This window comes from Ischnura elegans, chromosome 12, assembly GCF_921293095.1.
Source record: "Ischnura elegans chromosome 12, ioIscEleg1.1, whole genome shotgun sequence".
Taxonomy (NCBI): Eukaryota; Metazoa; Arthropoda; class Insecta; order Odonata; family Coenagrionidae; genus Ischnura; species Ischnura elegans.
Window position 1 is genome coordinate 84,118,627 of NC_060257.1, and position 18,937 is coordinate 84,137,563.

Genomic DNA, 18,937 nt, shown 5'->3' on the forward strand with positions numbered 1-18,937 from the left:
AACTTTGCATGTGACTTGAAAATTATTTAATTATTAGTTATTCTTGTTATTACTATTACTTATTATTTATTACCTGGCTGAAAACCCGAGAAGAATTCATCAATAGTATTCACCAGGAGAAATTAAAATTGTTTTGAGGGAGTTTTATTTAAGCTGATTGTACACACATGCAAGAAGCCGAATTACCAATTACGATGGAAGGAGCAAGGAAGAAATAGTCAGTAGAATATCGCTGGCGAAGAAGGCTTTCTAAAAAAAGAAGAATCTTCTTGCAGCTGAGAATACAAGCAAAGAAGTAAGGAAACAATTCATCAGATTCTACTTATGGAGTATGTTTCTCTATGGAAGCGAGGCTTGGACTTTGACAGCAGCAGAGAAGTCAAGAGTGGAAGCATTCGAAATGTGGTGCTACCGAAGAATGATGAAGATAAAATGGATTGACCGTGTGAGTAACCAGAAGTGCTAAGGAGAGTGGGATAAAAGAGAAGTTTCCTAAAAATCTTGAACAGAAGACGGGACGGGAGTTGTCCATCGAAACGTTGGAAGGAGAAATGGAGGACCTGACCCGGTGTGAAACCCGAGAAAACTTCACTGCATTATCTGCGTTTCGTTTCGTCCTAGAGTTTTGCTTTAGTTTCGACCCGAAGTAGTTTTCACTCCGATTTCGTTTCGACCCTGAGTTTAGCCCCCCGGATTTAAATCCATTCAATTTCGTTTCAACATATCACTCTCGGGAACGAAACTAATGAAATGTAGTTATAGTCATACCGGGAACAATACGATTCATTTCTCAATGCAATTTTATACAAAGTACACTTTGAGCGAAAAGAGGAGGGAAAAGGAGGATTTTAACTAGGTAATAAATACGTTGAACCAACTGTATGTGATCTCGTAAATTTTCATACCTATAACAATCAAACCTTTCCCTTGGGCTACGACCTTGTCGCGGTGGAAAGGCTTGCGCGCTCCTATGACCCCTAGAGCTGCACTGGCGGGATTAATTCTAAATTATTCCCGGTAGGGCCACCCATGCCAGATAGGTCGAAGGGTAGGAGCCAGACGAAAGGTAGTCCGCGTGATGGTGTCACGTAAAAAACACTGTTGGAATGGAAGTGGGAAACCCTACCAACTATCTCTTCCCTGAACACATGGAGTACAACCAAATGAGCCTCGGAATCTCATCGCCCGGAACCCGTCCGCAAAGGGCGGGTGTCGGGCACGGCAACGAGGTCGGCAAGGTCCTCGGGGTCGCCAACATGCGAAATCCTTGCAGAGACTTATCATCATCAACATCAGTGGCAGCAGCAATGAAGAAAGAAGAAAAGAAGACCAAGAAGATGGAGAAGAAGAAGTCTGCTATAAATGTGGGGACGTGGAATGTGAGGACTATGATGAGGGCGGGAAAGTTAGAAAATATCAAAAGGGAAATGGATAAAGGGAGGATAGATATCTTAGGATTATGCGAGGTGAGGTGGAGGGATGGGGGGGATTATTGGAGTGATGGGTATAGGGTTATATATAGTGGAGGGGAAGAAAGCCAGCGAGGGGTAGCTTTAGTATTAAACGGGAAGATGGGTAAGCGTGTGGTAGGTATAGACCAGGTAAGCGATAGGATTCTGGTGGTAGAAATTGAGGCGCGGCCCACCAACCTTGTGGTGGTCCAGGTTTACATGCCCACTAGCAATCATAGGGAGGAAGAAGTAGACGAGGTGTATGAACAGCTCGAGGAAATAATTAGAGACACACCGGGTAAGAAAAATCTGGTAGTGATGGGGGACTGGAACGCCTCAGTCGGGGAAGGGAGGGATGGAAACGAAATAGGAGATTTTGGTCTAGGAATACGGAACGACAGGGGAGAGAAAGCAGCAGAATTTTGTAGGAGAAACAAATTATTCATCACAAACACGTGGTTCAACCATCATAAAGGGCGAAGGTACACGTGGAAAAGTCCAGGGGATGCGGGGAGATATCAAATAGACTACATTATGGTAAGACAGAGGTTTAGGAACAGTGTGAAAAACTCGCGCAGCTTCCCTGCAGCGGATGCGGATTCGGACCACAATCTAGTGCTCATGAAATGCAACGTAAGATTCAAAAGACTTATGAAAGTTAGGAAGGCGAAGAAATGGAACGTAGAAGCCCTGAAGGGGAGTATGAGGAGAGAATATCAGGAGCTAGTGGACATTAGTATACGGGAGATTGAAAGTACCAAGACGGTAGAGGAAAGATGGGATAATATAAAAACGGGAATAGTCAAAGCGGCGGAGAAGTCAATTGGTTACGTGGACAGTAGAAGGATAAAGAAGCCGTGGATAACGGAGGCAATGGTTAATGAAATGGAGGAGAGGAGGAAGTGGAAGAACGTGGACACAGAACAGGGCAAAAGAATGTATAGGGAATTGAATAATCGATTACGACGTGAAACTAAGAGGGCAAGGGAGGCTTGGTGGAAAAGACAGTGCGAAGAAATGGAAAAGTTCCAGAAGGATGGAGAAGTAGGCGCGTTGTACGCCAAAGTTAAGTCGCTATCGGGCGGCAAAAGAGGACAAGCCATGTCTAAAATTAAGGCTAAAGATGGGAGGATGCTAACCGAGCGGGAAGAGGTACAGGGTAGGTGGAAGGAATACGTGGAGGACCTGTATGACGGAACGAACAGACCAGAGAGATTGACTCTAGAGGAGGAAAGTGCAGTGGAGGAGGATAATCTTGGGCCGGAGATATTAGATTCAGAAATAGAGAGAGCACTCCGTGATATGAAGGCTAGGAAAGCAGTAGGCGTGGACAACATCCCGTGTGAACTTCTGAAGAATCTAGGGAAGGAAGGTAAGAAAAGGTTTTTCGAACTAGTGCGCAAGATCTATGAGGAGGGATGTTGGCCGGAGGATTTCGTGAAGACGGTTTTAATTCCGCTTCCGAAAAAGAAGAAAGCTGTGGAATGCGGAGATTATAGGACTATCAGCCTAATATCCCATGCGGCTAAAGTAGTGCTGAGGATATTGAACAGACGAATGGAGGCGAGGGCAAACGAGTATTTGGGCGAAGATCAGTTTGGTTTCAGAAAAGGGAAGTCAACTCGTGATGCAATAGCAATAATGAGGTCCCTCGTGGAGAGGAACCTAGAATATGAGCAGGACGTGTATGTGTGTTTCGTGGATTTTGAAAAAGCGTTTGATAGGGTGAACTGGGTAAAGTTAATGGATATTCTCAAGAGAATAGGTGTTGACTGGAGGGATAGACGACTGATTTGTAATCTGTATATGGCCCAGACTGCGCAAGTGAGGATAGCGGACGGAGAATCTGGGTGGGCAAGCATTGGCCGAGGTGTGAGGCAAGGCTGTCCTCTATCGCCACTGCTCTTTAACGTGTATGCTGAAGAGATGGTAAGGGAAGCGTGGGATGAGTTAGAAGCTGGGATAAAAGTGGGAGGAATGATGTTCAAATCAGTGAGATTCGCGGATGACCAGGCGTTGATCAGTCAGTCAGCAAGGGGGCTTCAGGCCCTAGTGGATGCGTTATACGAACGTTGCGAGGAGTTTGGGATGAGGATTAATCACAAGAAAACTAAGGTAATGCGGTTTTGTAAAGCATCACGAGCGAGGAATGTGAGACTCAAGATAAAGGTGGGTGGTGAAAAACTTGAGCAGGTTGAGCAATTCAACTATTTAGGCAGTACGTTAGAGGAAAACGGATACAGTAGTAAGGACATAAGGAAGAGAATCGCATTAGCGAAGGAGGCATTCATGAACAGGAAGGAGCTTCTTAGAGGATCGTTGTGTAAGAGTTTAAAGAAAAGGTTAGTGAAGAGTTTGATCTGGAGTGTAGCTCTCTACGGTGCGGAAACGTGGACTCTGAGGAAAGAAGACGAGAGAAGATTGGAGGCGTTCGAGATGTGGGTATGGAGAAGAATGGAGAGGGTGAAATGGACGGAGAGGAAAAGGAACGACGAAGTGCTGGATATGGTTGGCGAGGAGAGAAAGCTTTTAGATGAGATACGCAGGAGACAGAAGGTTTGGATGGAGTTAGTGCTTAGCGGTGAGGGGATGTTGACAATGGTGTTGGAGGGTAGAATGTTGGGGAAACGAGGGAGGGGAAGGAAAAGAATAGGATTTTTAGATAGATTGAAAGAGAGTAGGCCTTACAGTGAATTAAAGAAGGCAGTGCTGGAAGGAAAGGGAGGCTCCCAGATCACCTCTTTAGTACTCCATGGAAACCTACCTTAATCGGTAGAATACTATAATAATAATAACAATCAAAGTTCACTTTTTGTCATCGGGAAAGCTTTTTTGGTGGTTCTGTACTGAATATAATAAATTTTTCATCACATCGGGCGGGTAGAGTGGTCACAACGCGTGAAGCATGGCGGATACATGTGGGGGGACGAAGGGGGCGCGCCCCCCCTCTTGCGCGGCCGCCCGCATTTCCGAACATTGCAGAACTACAATCGTAACTTTTTAATATCACAAGATGGCATTGCCTTGTCATCATCGTAAGTCAACAACCCTAAGATCGGTTTGACACAGCTCTCCATTCCTCTCACGGATAGCATTTCCATAGCGACGTATTTCTTTTCTTTCACTGCAATCGTTCCCCGGGAAAAAAAAACAAAAATTATACTAAACGCAGATAATGTTTCGCACCGAAGGACCGCGTGTGTCACCTTCGAACAGATTAGTTTCGAACCTAAACCGAGTACGAAGTATGGTTGAATGAAGTAAAGGTTCGGCCTACCGCCATTAGGTGCATGGGAAACTCGTACTTTTTACCACTAACAGGAGAACGGTGAACGCAAACCAGCCATTCGATTTTTGAGCTCACTCTTTATCCTCTCAACACGTATGTAACACGTAATGGGTCGAAACTATTCCCTCTTATCCCCCTCCACTCAACTTCGGGGATCGAAACTTAACTATTCTGCAGCGGATTTTCGATTAATTTAGTTTCGTTCCTCGGGAGTAAAGTTTCGTCCCGGGTCGAAACTAAACTCCTTGGTGATTTTAATTTCGTGCGGGAACGAAACTATACATAGGCCTCGTATTTTCGTTTCCCTACGGGTCGAAGCGAAACATTTTCGTTTCGCTTGCCATCACTGGTTCGAAGTTGACTCTAAAGGCCGTTTACACGGGGCACGGAATTGCGCAAGTTAGAGCTGCATTAATTTATAAAATGGCGTGGAATTGCGCGAATGCATGAACGAAATTAGAACAGGGGATATTTTGCCATCTCACGTCCACGCATTCTCGCATGTGTTCTGGCAATTCCCCGCTTTAAGGCCGTTTCACACGGTACACGGAATTGCGCAATCTGACGCACGTGCGAAGGCGCAATCAAAATTGCGTCGTGTAAAGCGGTGAATTGCTAGAACACATGCGAGAATGCGTGGACGCGAGACGGCAAAACAGCCCCTGTTCTAATTCCGTTCATGCATTCGCGCAATTCCACGCCATTTTAAGGCCGTTTTAAACGGGGCACGTACTTGCACAATCTGACGTGTGTACGAAGGCGCAGTCAAAATTGCGTCGTGTAAAGCGGCGAATTGCTTGAACACATGCGAGAATGCGTGGACGTGAGAAGGCAAAATAGCCCCTGGTCTAATTTCGTTCATGCATTCGCGCAATTCCACGCCATTTTAGAAAATAATGCAGCTCTAACCTGCGCAACTCCGTACCCCGTGTAAAACAGCCTTTACACGACGCATTTTTGACTGCGCCGTAGTACACACGTCAGATTGTGCAAGTACGTGCCCCGTGTAAAACGGCCTAAATGGGAACAAGGCACTATGCCTGGAGTGTGGATCTCCTGGGAGTTTGGAGGGGGGCCAGTGGGTGACCGCTTGAATAAGCGGCCTCTGCCGTGTGGGACGGTGCGGGTCTGTGCCACTCCCTCCGACCGGGAGCGGCATTGGCGAAGATCGACGCGACCTCTGGAGGCTTTTCGCGCAAACATTTCTCTCCCTCTCTCCTCCCACGGATTCCATTCACGAAAACGGGAAATATTTTTTGACGAGCCGTTGCGTCACGCAGTCAGCGCCGCCGATTCAAGGTTCTTGATGACTGCTGGCTATTGCTAATAAAAAAAGAGCGCCTCGTTCCGCACCGGCGATGGGGCAATTCCGCGTTTTTCTGCCCTCCTGACACGCGTTCCATCACGGCTGACTGCCCGAAGAAAGGCGTGAGCGATTGGAAATTGTGCGATGTAGTGCTCCAAAAACCGTAACTCCACTTCTTCTTCGACCAGTGGCGCAGCGAGGGGGGATTTTGGGGGGTTAACCCCCCCTTCCAAGAGCTCAGAGAAATTTCAAGTGTAATCCATTTTACTTAATTGGATTGATATTACGAAGAGAATACCGTTATTTATAAATCTCGCACCCACCGCTTATCCTGGTGGGTATTCCACACCACCACACACCCCGGTATTAGTTGCAACTAAACCCCCCAACAACAATTTAGGAGAGAAAGTAAATTGAAATTCTGAATGGTGGATATATTATCTAGTATGAGATGCACAATTCGCATAGCGTTAAAAACGGGAATTTATTGTTTAACGTAGGGATTCGAGAGCATACAAGAAAAGAGGTCCGCAGTCATGACCATTTACATGACGGATTATCAATTCGAAAAAGATTGTTCAACGAGTCTGGAACGGAATTTGACGAGAATTTTATGGTGTGAAACCGCCTTTAGACATTTCAGACATTGTGTATACATTTACCTTTAATATACATCTGCATACCACCCCGCAAGCCTCCTAAAAAGGCGTGTGGCAGGAGATGTTACGACGCAAGCCGTTAACATATAGAAAGGATATACTTCAACAAAATTACGACGAGCACATATTAAAGTCTTTTATGGTTCGGGGGTAAAACGAATTCCCACATCTATCTGCTCGGCATATTATCTCTCTCAATTCATCGCCTCTGGTGGATCTGGAATTATAGTGGGGTTCTAATATTATGTTCTCCGTGTCGCTCTAAAAAATATCCATTCTCAATTGTTCAAGCAAGTCTAGCGCGAAATGTCATGATTTAATACTAAAAGTACTGCGGGTGATGGGAATGTTGTTCAACCTACCGGTAGGCACCCAAGAAAATATCGAAACTCGATTTCCGAACTGCGTCGAAAGTGGCGCCGCTCAATCCGTTGCAATACTTTTGAATTCGGTTGTACATCTACATAATACCCTGCGAGCCACCTCTAGGGTTTTTGGCAGGGGGTGACAAATCACCAACATGCAGCATGCAAGAGGACCGCCACATGCACACCGCACGGTCATAGAAATATTACGCATACTAGAAAAATATACATGCTTATTCATAAAAAATTGCTAATGGTTAGTAATTCTGAAAGCAAATACATGCAAGGTTAGAACTATGAAAAAAACATGCAATGGCTGATCCTAGCGAGCGACGCCATTAATCCTATCAATTGAGACAACGTTGCTATCCTTAATAGTACGAGGGAAGAATGACATTTTAAATCTCTCTGTTTTGCAGTCTATTTCTTTTATTTTATTCTCATGATCGCGTCTACTATAGTACGATGGTAAACGAAGGATATGATTCACGTCGTCTGAGAAAATATCTTCTTCGAATTTCCTTAAGTAAGTTAAGCCTATACTTCGATCTACGCCCCTGTAAAGATTCCCATCCTAACTAGTGTAACATACTGGAAACGCTGCACTTTTTGTCGTAACAACTCATCACAAATCTGGCCGCCCCGCGCTGTACTCGATTAATTTCACCTATTAGTCCTACCTCGTAAGGGTCCCACACGCTAGCAGCATATTCCAAGTGGGGCCTCACTAGAGTCAGGTAGCTTATTTCTTTCACCTTTTTTGGGCATTTACCGAGAATTCTTTTTACAAATCCAAGTTTACGGTTAGCTTTCCCGCACACTTCACGTATGTGCTTACTCCACGAAAGATCCCGGGTAATGGTGACCCCCAAGTATTTAACGAATTCGGCATTTGGTAGTGTACAGTCCGTATATCTGAAATGTTAAAGGTCTGACGCTCTCAGCAGATGATTTAATCGCGGAAGATTGCGAGTCCAGATTGAGCAATGCTAAGAGAGATCCGTCTCTCATCCACACCCAAACTTGGAGGATTGGCATGCGTCAATTATAGGTGGTATTTTTACTGCCACTAATCACCTTTCATCAGCATTTGTATTACTTCATGTTTTCCTTAACTTTGATGAAATACTTCGCGTGACATTTTTAAGTGAAATGACTATTTCACAGCGGAATATAATGTGGAATGTTTGATATGCTTTCAGTACTCTGGTACGACAAAAAGTGCAGCGTTTCCAGTATGTTACACGAGTTAGGATGGGAATCTTTACAGGAGCGTAGATCGAAGTATAGGCTTAACTAACTTAAGGAAATTCGAAGAAGATATTTTCTCAGACGACGTGAATCATATTCTTCGTTTACCATCGTACTATAGTAGACGTGATCATGAGAATAAAATAAAATAAATAGATTGCAAAACAGAGAGATTTAAAATGTCATTCTTCCCTCGTACTATTAAGGAAAGCAATGTTGTCTCAATTGATAGGATTAATCGCGTCGCTCGCTAGGATGACCAATTGCTTGTTTTTTTTCCATATTTCTTACCTTGCATATATTTGCTATATGGATTACTAACCATTAGCAAGTTTTATTATGAATATGCATGTATATTTTTCTAGTATGCGTAATATTTCTATGACCGTGCGGTGTGCGTGTGGCGGTCTTCTTGCATGCTGCATGTTGGTAATTGGTCAACCCCTGCCAAACACCCTAGAGGTGGCTCGCAGGGTATTATGTAGATGTAGATGATATACTTGACGATTCTAGGTAATATCGTCTTCAACGTCCCCCAAATAGCCTCCCTCCGAGATTTCACTGGACGTATTCAACGAAATCTCATCCTCTCCCTCCACAACTACTTTCATCAGTGCCTCAGTCAGGATCGCCTCTGAAATGATCGTTCTATGAAATTCTATCATCGGACTTAAACAACGTTTGTTTGTGGAGCTAAGAGTGGGGACTCGAACTTAATCTGAGCAAATTCATGACGGTGCATTTCTTGCGTAGGTCATTCAACTAATACCAGGTACATGTTGTAGATGGTGTTAACATAAAGGCGACAGACGAAGTGAAGTATCTAAGAGTTACGATAACCTCGAACCTCTAGTGGGGAACACAAAGAATATTTGCGGTATAGACCTGAAGAAATTAGGATTCGTCAAGCGTATTGTGGGAAGATTTTCGGATGAGAAAGCAAAAGAAAGGTGCTATTTCACACTCGTCCGACCGCACCTTGAATATGCAGCGAGCGTATGGGATTCGGTGCAGAAAGACTTAATATGCGAACTGAATAAAATAAAGGAAGGCTGCGCGTTTCGTCAAAAACTGCTGCGGGCGTATAGACAGTGTTACCCAGATGTTAAGCGAATAAGGCTGGGAGCCGCTGGCGACTCGGAGGCTGCGCGCTAGGCTTAGATTGCTTGAACAATTGAGAATGGATATCTTTAAGAGCGACACGGAGAACATAATATTAGAGCCTCACTATATTTTCAGGTCCGATAGAAGCGATAAGTTAAGAGAGATGTTTTGCCGAACGGATAGATATGGGAAGTCGTTTTTCCCCGAACCGTAAAGGACTTTAATAAATGCTAGTCCCAACTTCGTTAGAGCGCTTCATTTTTTTAGCTTTAAACGGCTGGTGTCCTAGCTAACACCCCCTGCCACACGCCTTTTAGGCAGGTTGCGGGGTATTATGTAGACGTATATCGTCTTCTACTCCTCCTGGCGTCGGCAGCAGCAAAGAACGCTGCTCATGTTCATAGTTTTCTTTATATATCATTTATAGTGAGCGGACTGTAATGAACCTTTAAAAATGTGGTTTGATTATATATCATCATTTTGGAATGTTTTTCACACCACTCTCAATCTACGGATAGTCACCACAATAAACCCTAATAGCTTTTGTTTGTTCGTAATCGTATATGGATAAAATTATTTTAACTACTAACTGATGGCTGAATTTATCTTTCCATGTAAGTGCATTTGCATTATGATCTTGTAATGCTTGAAGCAATGCACGCTTGGTGTGAATTCACTCTAATTTCGCGAATTAAAAAAATCACATTTTTTATAAACATGTGGTGTGACCTACCTGTTGCATGCTTCGTGTTGGTGAGAAGTCACCCCCTGCCAAACACCCTATAGGTGACTTGCTGTATGTAGATGTGGAATGCTTTGGTTCAAACTCGTAACTTGGCATAAGTCATCCATTCATTATCCGCAATCTATACTAATTCTACTTTTGATCATGTTGCTCAAAATCCTGGTGTTAATTGTAGTTAATTGGAATGTTTTATTGATAGTTAAATTCTGTATTTATTCTATACTAACGATTTTCTGGCCTTAATGCTTTCATTCAATCTGATTTTTACTCATTTGCCGGAGGAGGGGATATTCTGTGTAAGGTGAAAGACGTAACAGATGACTTTCCCCCTTCTTACCTGGTTTTGTCCATTTCTGGAAGAAAGTATTGGACGCTGGTCAATGCTAGAGAGTGGACGCCTTGCGATTGCCTTCTTCGACTAGCGCGGCAGTGGGAAGAAGCGAATAAATGGATCACGAGTCGAATCACCGATCCCTCGACCCAGCGTGGGAAGTTTTCGCTGGCCCTCTTTCAATTCAGACGTTAATCTGTTTCGGACAAATATAAAAGTCTTTTTTAAAATGCGATATGGTAGTATTTGAAAATTTTCAACCGGTAACATTTATTAAATGGTCTGGGGGGGGGGGGTCGCAAATTTGTGATGAGTATATAATTTTACATGGTAATAAGTACAGCGTTTCCAATATGTGGAACGATTTAGGACGGGAATATTCACAGGAGCATATTTAATTCATTGAGGATAGCGCAGGGCGACCAGATTCGTGAAGAGTGTATAACTTTACACGGCAGTTAAGAGTGCAGCGTTTCCATTGTGTCGGGCGTTGTAGGAAGGGAATCTTGACTGGAGCCTAAGGCGAGGTATAGGGCTAAAAAATGGGAAAAGTATGCTGCTGGCATGTGGGACCCTTATGAAGGAGGACTGATAGCTTAATATGATTGAGTACAGCGCGAGTTTTAGATTCGTGATGAGTTGTACTGATGAAAAGTGCAGCGTTTCCATTATGTAGAGCGATTTCGCGGTTGGGAATATTCACGGGAGCATAAGGCTTTGTACAGGATAAATTTACTAATTATATTAGGAGAAGAATTTTTCTGACTTCACGTGAAAAATATCCTTCGTTTACCGTCGCACTATGGTAGACGTGATCGCGAGGAGAAATAAAGGAAATTTAAAGCAAAACAGAGGGACTTAAAATGCCATTATTTCCTCGCACTATTAAGGATAGCATCGGTGTCTCGATTAATAAAATTGATGTAGTCTCTGGCTATGGTGACTCATTGCATGTTTGTTCCATTGCCTAATCTTGCATGCATTTAAAATAGAAATTATTAGCATTTGTAAAGTTTTCCCTTTGCTTGAATATTTTGTTATTATGCTTAATGTTTTATGACCGTTTGGTGTGTATGTTAGGATCCTCCTAATATACTACGTGCTGGTGATGGATCACCCCCTACCAAATACCCTGCAGATGGCTTGCAGAGTATTATGTGGATGTAGATATCATAAATTTTCTCAATCTCGTTTATGGAGAATTAGATTTTCATCAGAAATAGTCTAGGTTCGGTATGGAATCAAGGACATAGTGCGTTATCCCTCGAATATCTTTACAAACCTGGAGAATTAGTTCCCTATTTTTTAAGATTTCATTTGTTTGGTTCATTTATCTGTTAGAACTAGGCTCTATAATTCAATGATATCTATATTTTACATCATTACAGATTGAATTATTAATTTGATTCATCATTATTTTGCAGCTAAATGTCTTGTGCTCGTGTTTGCCTGTGATATTTGCCGCAGGAAGTAAATAAACGAAATTGCAAGCGCTCCACAGCCAGAATTTGGCACACAATCATCGGCTGCCTTTGTATAATTAAATACTTGACCTTAAAGTCATTTTTTTGATAAATCAGTTCGCTGGGTACTGGGTGAAAATTATTAAAGAGTTTTTGCTTATATCCACTCGTTCGATTTACATAACTTAGATTAGCCTTATCTCTGCTTTTTACCAGTAAGGAATTTCCACCCTAATTTCTCTTCGACTCGGCCGAATAATTCTTTCTTTTTGCATTTTTATCATCACATGAGTTCTTTTCCGAAGTTCAAAGAGAAAAAAAATCTTTCCCTTCTACTTATGAGAGATATTTATTTCGTCTTACATTCTTTCAAGAATCCTTTCACAATTTCTTGAATTCAACCTGTGTCAGCATGGTTACATATGCATAGCGTAAATAATATGTGACTCTCGATATGAATGACTAGAAGTATGTATGAATGGATTTAGAGCATGAATGAAGCGGTACGATTAACACTGAGTATAAGCCTGGCGGCGGAGACACTGTCACTTTGAAGGGAAGTTTTCCCATTTTACTTTCTTTTTCTGGTTAAGAAATCCAGTTCCCGTTGTAAGCATCCTTTTTAACTAGTTGCAAATTTCAAGATGAGTCACATGATTGGGTATTTGGTAAACTATGTGTTCCGTAATCGCTGTAATGGCCGTAGTTAATTCTATTAGTCACTTTTAAAGAAGACATGGCAAAATTGCATAAAATTAATTTTAATACAACCGGTTTCATTGCCATTCTCAAGAAAACTAACCTTAACCTTCAATAACCGGTAGCATTAACTTTGTGAAATTGTGCTAAGTGATTTTAATAATAGGGTGGTTTCCTATTTTTTTATTGCCAAAATCGAAAGATGCAGCATGCAAGAGGATTCCCACTTGCACTCCACACGGTCATAAAAATGTTACGCATACTAACAAAACATACTTCCACATTCACTGAAAGACAAAACTTGCCAATTACTCAGGAAGGCAATTATCCTATGAAGCAAGAACACACAAGACACGCAGTTAGACGTACTAGGAAAATTCAGAAACATGCATTAAGGAATACATATAGTAGTAGACTACACTTCAAGTCATCTAATCTATTTGTGAGTTCTAACGCTGCCGGTATAGTCTCTTATTGATCTTGTAGAAAAAGACATTCAGAATCTGTCTGTTCCACAGTGTATATCTCTTATTTTATTTCATCGTATCATCTAGGCTTAAAAACAGAGTTTGAACGCGTGTAGAGAAGAGCTGCCAGGTATTTGAAAAGTCGTTACGATATTCTAGTTAGTGTAAGTGACCTCTTAGATAAACTCGAATGGGAACCTCTGTCAGACCGTAGACTAAAAAAATAGCATAAACCTTTTAGATAAATTCAAGAGCAGTGTATTTTCTGAAGAAGTTAGCCATATCTTACGAATGCCAACATACTACGGAAGATCAGGTCATATAAATAAAATAAGAGAGATAGACTGTAGAACAGACAGTTGTAGAATGTCTTTTTTTCCACGATCAATAAGATAATATAACGGTAGCGTTAAAAATCACAAGAAATTAGATGACTTGTATTCATCTACATAATACCCTGCGAGCCACCTCTAGGGTGTTTGGCAGTGAGTGACAAATCACCAACATGCAGCATGCAAGAGGACCGCCACATGCATACCCCACGGTCATAGAAATATTACGCACACTAGCAAAATATACATGCTTATTCATAAAAAAAACTTGCTAAGGGTTAGTAATTCCTAGAGCAAATACATGAAAGGTTAGAACTATTAAAAAACATGCAATGAGTGATCCTAGCGACCGATGCCATTTATCCTATCAATTGAGACAACGTTGCTATCCTTAAAACGTATACGTATTGTAGCGTAAAATCTTATGTATACCTTAATGCATGTTTCTGAATTTTCTTATTATTTCTAACAGCATTTACTATGTGTTCCAGCTTTATTGGAAGATAACATTAATGAGTAGTTGGCAAGTTTTTCCTTTGAATGAATGCGGTAGTATAATTTGTTGGTATACGTAACGTTTTTTGGACCGTGTGGTATGCATGTGGGAATCCAATTGCATGCTGCATGCTGGTGATAGATAATCCCTTGCCAAACGCCCTAGGGGTGGCTCTCAGGGTAATATGTAGATATATCATCTGATCTACCGTCGAACTGATTGATCTATATTATTGTTTAGTTTTATTCCATTCTGTAGGGTAGGGCGAAGGGGCTTGTAATTTACTGTATGAGAACTTAAATGGAATGAAAAAGGGACCTCAGAGCTCATTTTTTTCCTTTACCACACATCCTATAGAAGTGGGTATCGTGTGGATAAAAGTGACAGTTGCCTGTGATTGGAAGTAGTTCTTATTGCTTTCAGTTCGCATGGAAGAACGGCTGCCTTCGCATGTCCATTGCAGTAAAGCGTTCGCCGGGAAAGAAGCCTTTCAATGTTTCCACCTGGGATGGTCGAATACGTACAAGTACTCCAGTGAAATCAAAGAGTCGAACTCCTCCGCTCACAACTATCTGTGCTTGCGTAATTAAATTTTTCGCACAGTCCTCAATGTTTCTCGACGCTCCAGGGAAGTTCGATGTGAGTGACCGTTTATTATTTATTTTCACTTAAAAATTAAAACTAATCCCTAACCATTAGATATTGGCAAACCTTTTCAGTTAATGCCAGCGGAAGATTTAGGGAATGCCATGAGGGGTATGATTAGACAAAATTGGAAGACGCAATGGCTCGAAGTCCAAAATAACAAACTTCGGGAAATAAAGCCCGTAATAACTGCGAGGCATACCTCTATAAGAAATGTCCGCAGGGAGGAAGTGGTTTTAACACGCTTAAGAATTGGTCACTGCTTATTAACCCATTCATACCTCTTCACCGAAGAGAGAATACAGCCCCAATGCTTAAATTGCAATTGTCCACTAACAGTGCGACATATCCTGACGGACTGTGCAAGATATCGTACTGCACGGGTGAATCACAACCTCGGAGTCAACCTAGCTGAGGTACTAGGAGACACTCCCGAAAACATTTCCCGACTGATAGCATTCCTACACTCAACTCGACTTTTCAATAAAATATAAATGATACCTCTTGTAAATTATTGACACGTTAATTTCAGAACGGGCCTAATCCCCTTTATCAATACCAGTCAGTGAGTGGTGCAAAATGGCCTTAGCCGCCGACGCACCCTATAAAAGAAACACTACTATATTGGCAAACCAAACATTCGTAAGCTATACCTATAAGTAAACCTACAAGTAAAAGGGTGTAACTAAAAAGACGAAGTAAATTTTCATCGGCATTATTGATACTAATTTTTACGATTTCTTTACCATGACTATTTTAACTGAAAATTCTAGGGAAATAGCAACAGTAATTCTAACAAAAAACCATTTTATCTTAGCAGATACGCGTTAGCAATGCGTGACTATTTCTGGACCGCTTTTGGCTACACCAAATTCTTAGGTAATTTTCTAGTGGCAATTCATTGGTGGTAATATTATGGATATAACACATGGTGTAAATAAACCTTCCTTGATCGAATTTCCATAGAATTACTAAGTTTTTATCATTGGGTATGATTAAGAAATGGTTTCAGCGTGGAATGAGGAGGTCCAGTTTTATTTTGAAATTTCGGCCCATCTAGTTATTTCGCGCGGCTCCCCACATTTTTTCTTGAACGGATTCGCATAAAAAACGATCTCACAGCCACCGATTTGTACGATAGCATGGCCTTTTTCGGAGAGAGAGAGTCGATAAATGCATAATTTGGTGTGGAAAAAAAACTAGAAAGTTCAACAGACTCTTCTGACTTTCTTCGCCCACGTAACAGGTAGGCGAGAAGAGGAACAACCCATATCAGGGTCAAGTTGTCTCCCAGAGCTGAAGGACGTCGACCCAGACCCCGAAATCTTATTCGTGATAACTAGGTGCGATTTATGAATCGGTCGACAACAAACAGAAGAGACGTGATTAAATAGAAATCTCAATTGGAGATTCCACTTTTATAGCGCAGAAGTGCTTAACGGGGTCAAGTGGCCTAAAGGCGCAGCGAGGGAGGTTTTGGGGGATAAACCCCCCAGAGCTCAGAGAAATGTTTTAATTAAATCCATTTTGCTTAGTTGGATTTCTATTGCTTATAGAAGGATGTATGGATTGATAAAATATCCCTCGGAAAGCCGTAAAACTCACCATTTTGAACCATTTATGTTAAAAAGTTTCTGGGGGAAGGTCCCCGCATCTGGCGGGTACTCCATACTACTCTGGGGGGGGGGGGGGTCTAAAACTTTCCCTAGCCTTAATTCCTAGCTGCGCCCCTGAAGTGGCCAACTGGTATGTCTACGTAATACCCTGCGAATCACCGTTATGAAGATGCCTGCCAAACCCTTCTGTAGCTGGCTTGCCGGATCAGCTCTGCATAGGGGAAGGGGTGGGGGGTAAGCAATCATCAGCATGCAGTATCAACATAACTAGGGATGGACGGATCCAGGAATTTTCTCGGATGCGGATTCGGATCTGATCCTTGATTTTCGGAGCCGGATCTTTCGGATCGGTTATTTTCGGATCCAAATGTATTTTAATGCAATTTATATTGTTATTCTTGCTGTATGTGTACCTTTACCTGAAAAGTAAAAAAAAAAATGAAATGAATAAAAATAAAAAAATAAAAAATACAATAAAAAATATAAAAAAAATGAAATAAAAATTAAAAAAGTAAAAATAAAATGAGAAAAAAATAAAAAGTAAATTAAAAATTAAAGAATGAAGCTAATAGAAAAAAAGTAAATAATTATAAAACAAATAAAATAAAATTAAATAAATTAAAAATAAAATGAAATTCAAAAAAATAAAAGTATGTAAATGAAATGTGATAAAGTAAAAATAAAATAATAATTAAATGAAAATAAAATTTAAATGAAAATGAATTAAAATTAAAAAGTTTTTTTTTAAACGTTGTCACTATTGTCATTTACATTATGAATCGGCTCCATGAATTCACGCTGGAGACTCACCATTTATTGTTTTGAGTTGGTTCAGTGTCTCGGATTAAAAGTGGTGCAGAATTTTAAATACAAATGTTTGCCAATATTTCGGTATATTTATATAGTATATACTAATAAGGGCTATTTGTGAATATGAGTTCATAATTTTGTTACATAAAAGGCTTAAAAGGTTTTAAGAATGTTGTTTGCGATGATAAATAATTCGGTGGTAAATTAATTAAGAAGAAAAGGCTAGTATTTTTACGTACCTCTTTTTGCAAAGAATTGAATTAAATAAACACTAAATTTAGGATAATGGTTTAAGTTTACGTAAAGCGTATGTATCAGGGATTTATTATCTTTTCTCCTTTACAGATGTTCCAGTTGCGCTGTTAGGAAGGGGGTCGAGGGCCTAAGGGGATTCTCCGATTTTGGCTCTTTCCTGCGACTACGAGAGGGACTCAGTAAGTTTCCATATTCTTTGCCAGGATATAAATTACTTTTCAAGCTAAATAACCGCTTGATTTTTCTGCGTGATTATCACCCAGCTTCATATGTCATCATCGATTGGGATATATCTACATCTACATAATACCCTACGAGCCACCTCTAGGGTGTTGGCAGGGGGTGATAAATCACCAGCATGCAGCATGTAATTGGACTCCCACATGCACACCACACCGTCCAAAAAACGTCACGCATGCTGACAAATTATACTACCATATGGTGTTAGAAATAATAATAAAATTAAGAAAATGCATTAAGTTTTACATAGGTTAGAAGGCTACACTACAAGTCATGCAATCTATTTATGAGTTTTATCGCTGCCGTTATAATCTCTTATTGATCGTGGAAAAAAAGACATTCTGAATCTGTCTGTTCTACAATCTATCTCTCTTATTTTATTTATACGATCTGATCTTCCGTAGTATGTTGGCGTCCGTAAGATGTGGCTAACTTCGTCAGAAAAGACACTGCTCTTGAATTTATCTAAAAGGTTTAGTCTATTTTTCAATCTATGGTCCGACAGAGATTCCCATTCGAGTTTATCTAAAAGGTCAGTTACACTAACAAGACTATCGTAACGACCTTTCACGTACCTGGCAGCTCTTCTTTGCACGCGTTCTATGTTATTAAGCCTTTTTCATGAGGGTCCCAAACACTGGCAGCGTATTCTAAGTGGGGTCTAACGAGGGAAAAGTAGCTGATTTCTCTCACTTTGTCGTCGCACTTTCCTAATATTCTTTTAACAAAACCCATTTTACGATTAGCTTGACCGGTTATTTCCCGAATATGTTTATTCCACGATAGATCATTATTGAGTCTAACTCCTAGATATTTCACGGATTAAACTGCCTTTAATTGGGTGCCCGGCCAGGAGTACTAGCCAGTACTATTGCCAGTACTATTAAGGATCCACGCGATCATAAGTAAAAATATTACGCATAGCGATAAAAAATACGTTCGCATTCTTACAAAGACAAAACTTGCCCACGTTCATTAATTCCTTTAGTATATCCATCCAAGGTTAAAACAATGGGGAGAGATAATCAGGTAATGGTCCTGGTGAGTAACCATGGGCGTAACCAGCGAGGGGCAGGAGGGAGCAGCTAGCTAGAAGCAAAAATCGCAAATGTTTTTAAGGAAAGATAATATTTTTTCAAGCAAATAAGTTTAAAAACTAATTAAGAGCTGTTACAGTTTCCTTAAAATGCTGGTTTCATTCACCTTTTCCATGCTTAAATCTTACCCATAGCTGCCCCCCCCTCCCCTAGAAGCAAAAATCGCAATTGTTTTTAATGAAAATAATATTTTTTCAAGAAAATAAGTTTAAAAACTAATTAAGGGCTGTTAGTGTTTCCTTAAAATGTTGGTTTCATTCACCTTTTCCATGCTTAAATCTTACCCATAGCTGCCCCCCCTCCCCTAGAAGCAAAA

The 18,937-nt window shown here is 41.0% G+C and overlaps 1 protein-coding gene across 2 annotated transcripts in view; it reads left to right on the top strand.

Annotated features, from left to right (window-relative positions):
• The window catches only part of LOC124169776 (uncharacterized protein DDB_G0271670), a 113,002-nt gene that overhangs the window by 47,349 nt on the left and 46,716 nt on the right, over positions 1-18,937 (top strand). For both annotated transcript variants that reach the window (XM_046548509.1, XM_046548511.1), the window contains exon 3: positions 17,375-17,463. The gene's annotated coding sequence lies outside the window, so the exon portion shown is untranslated. The remainder of the gene's footprint in view (positions 1-17,374; positions 17,464-18,937) is intronic.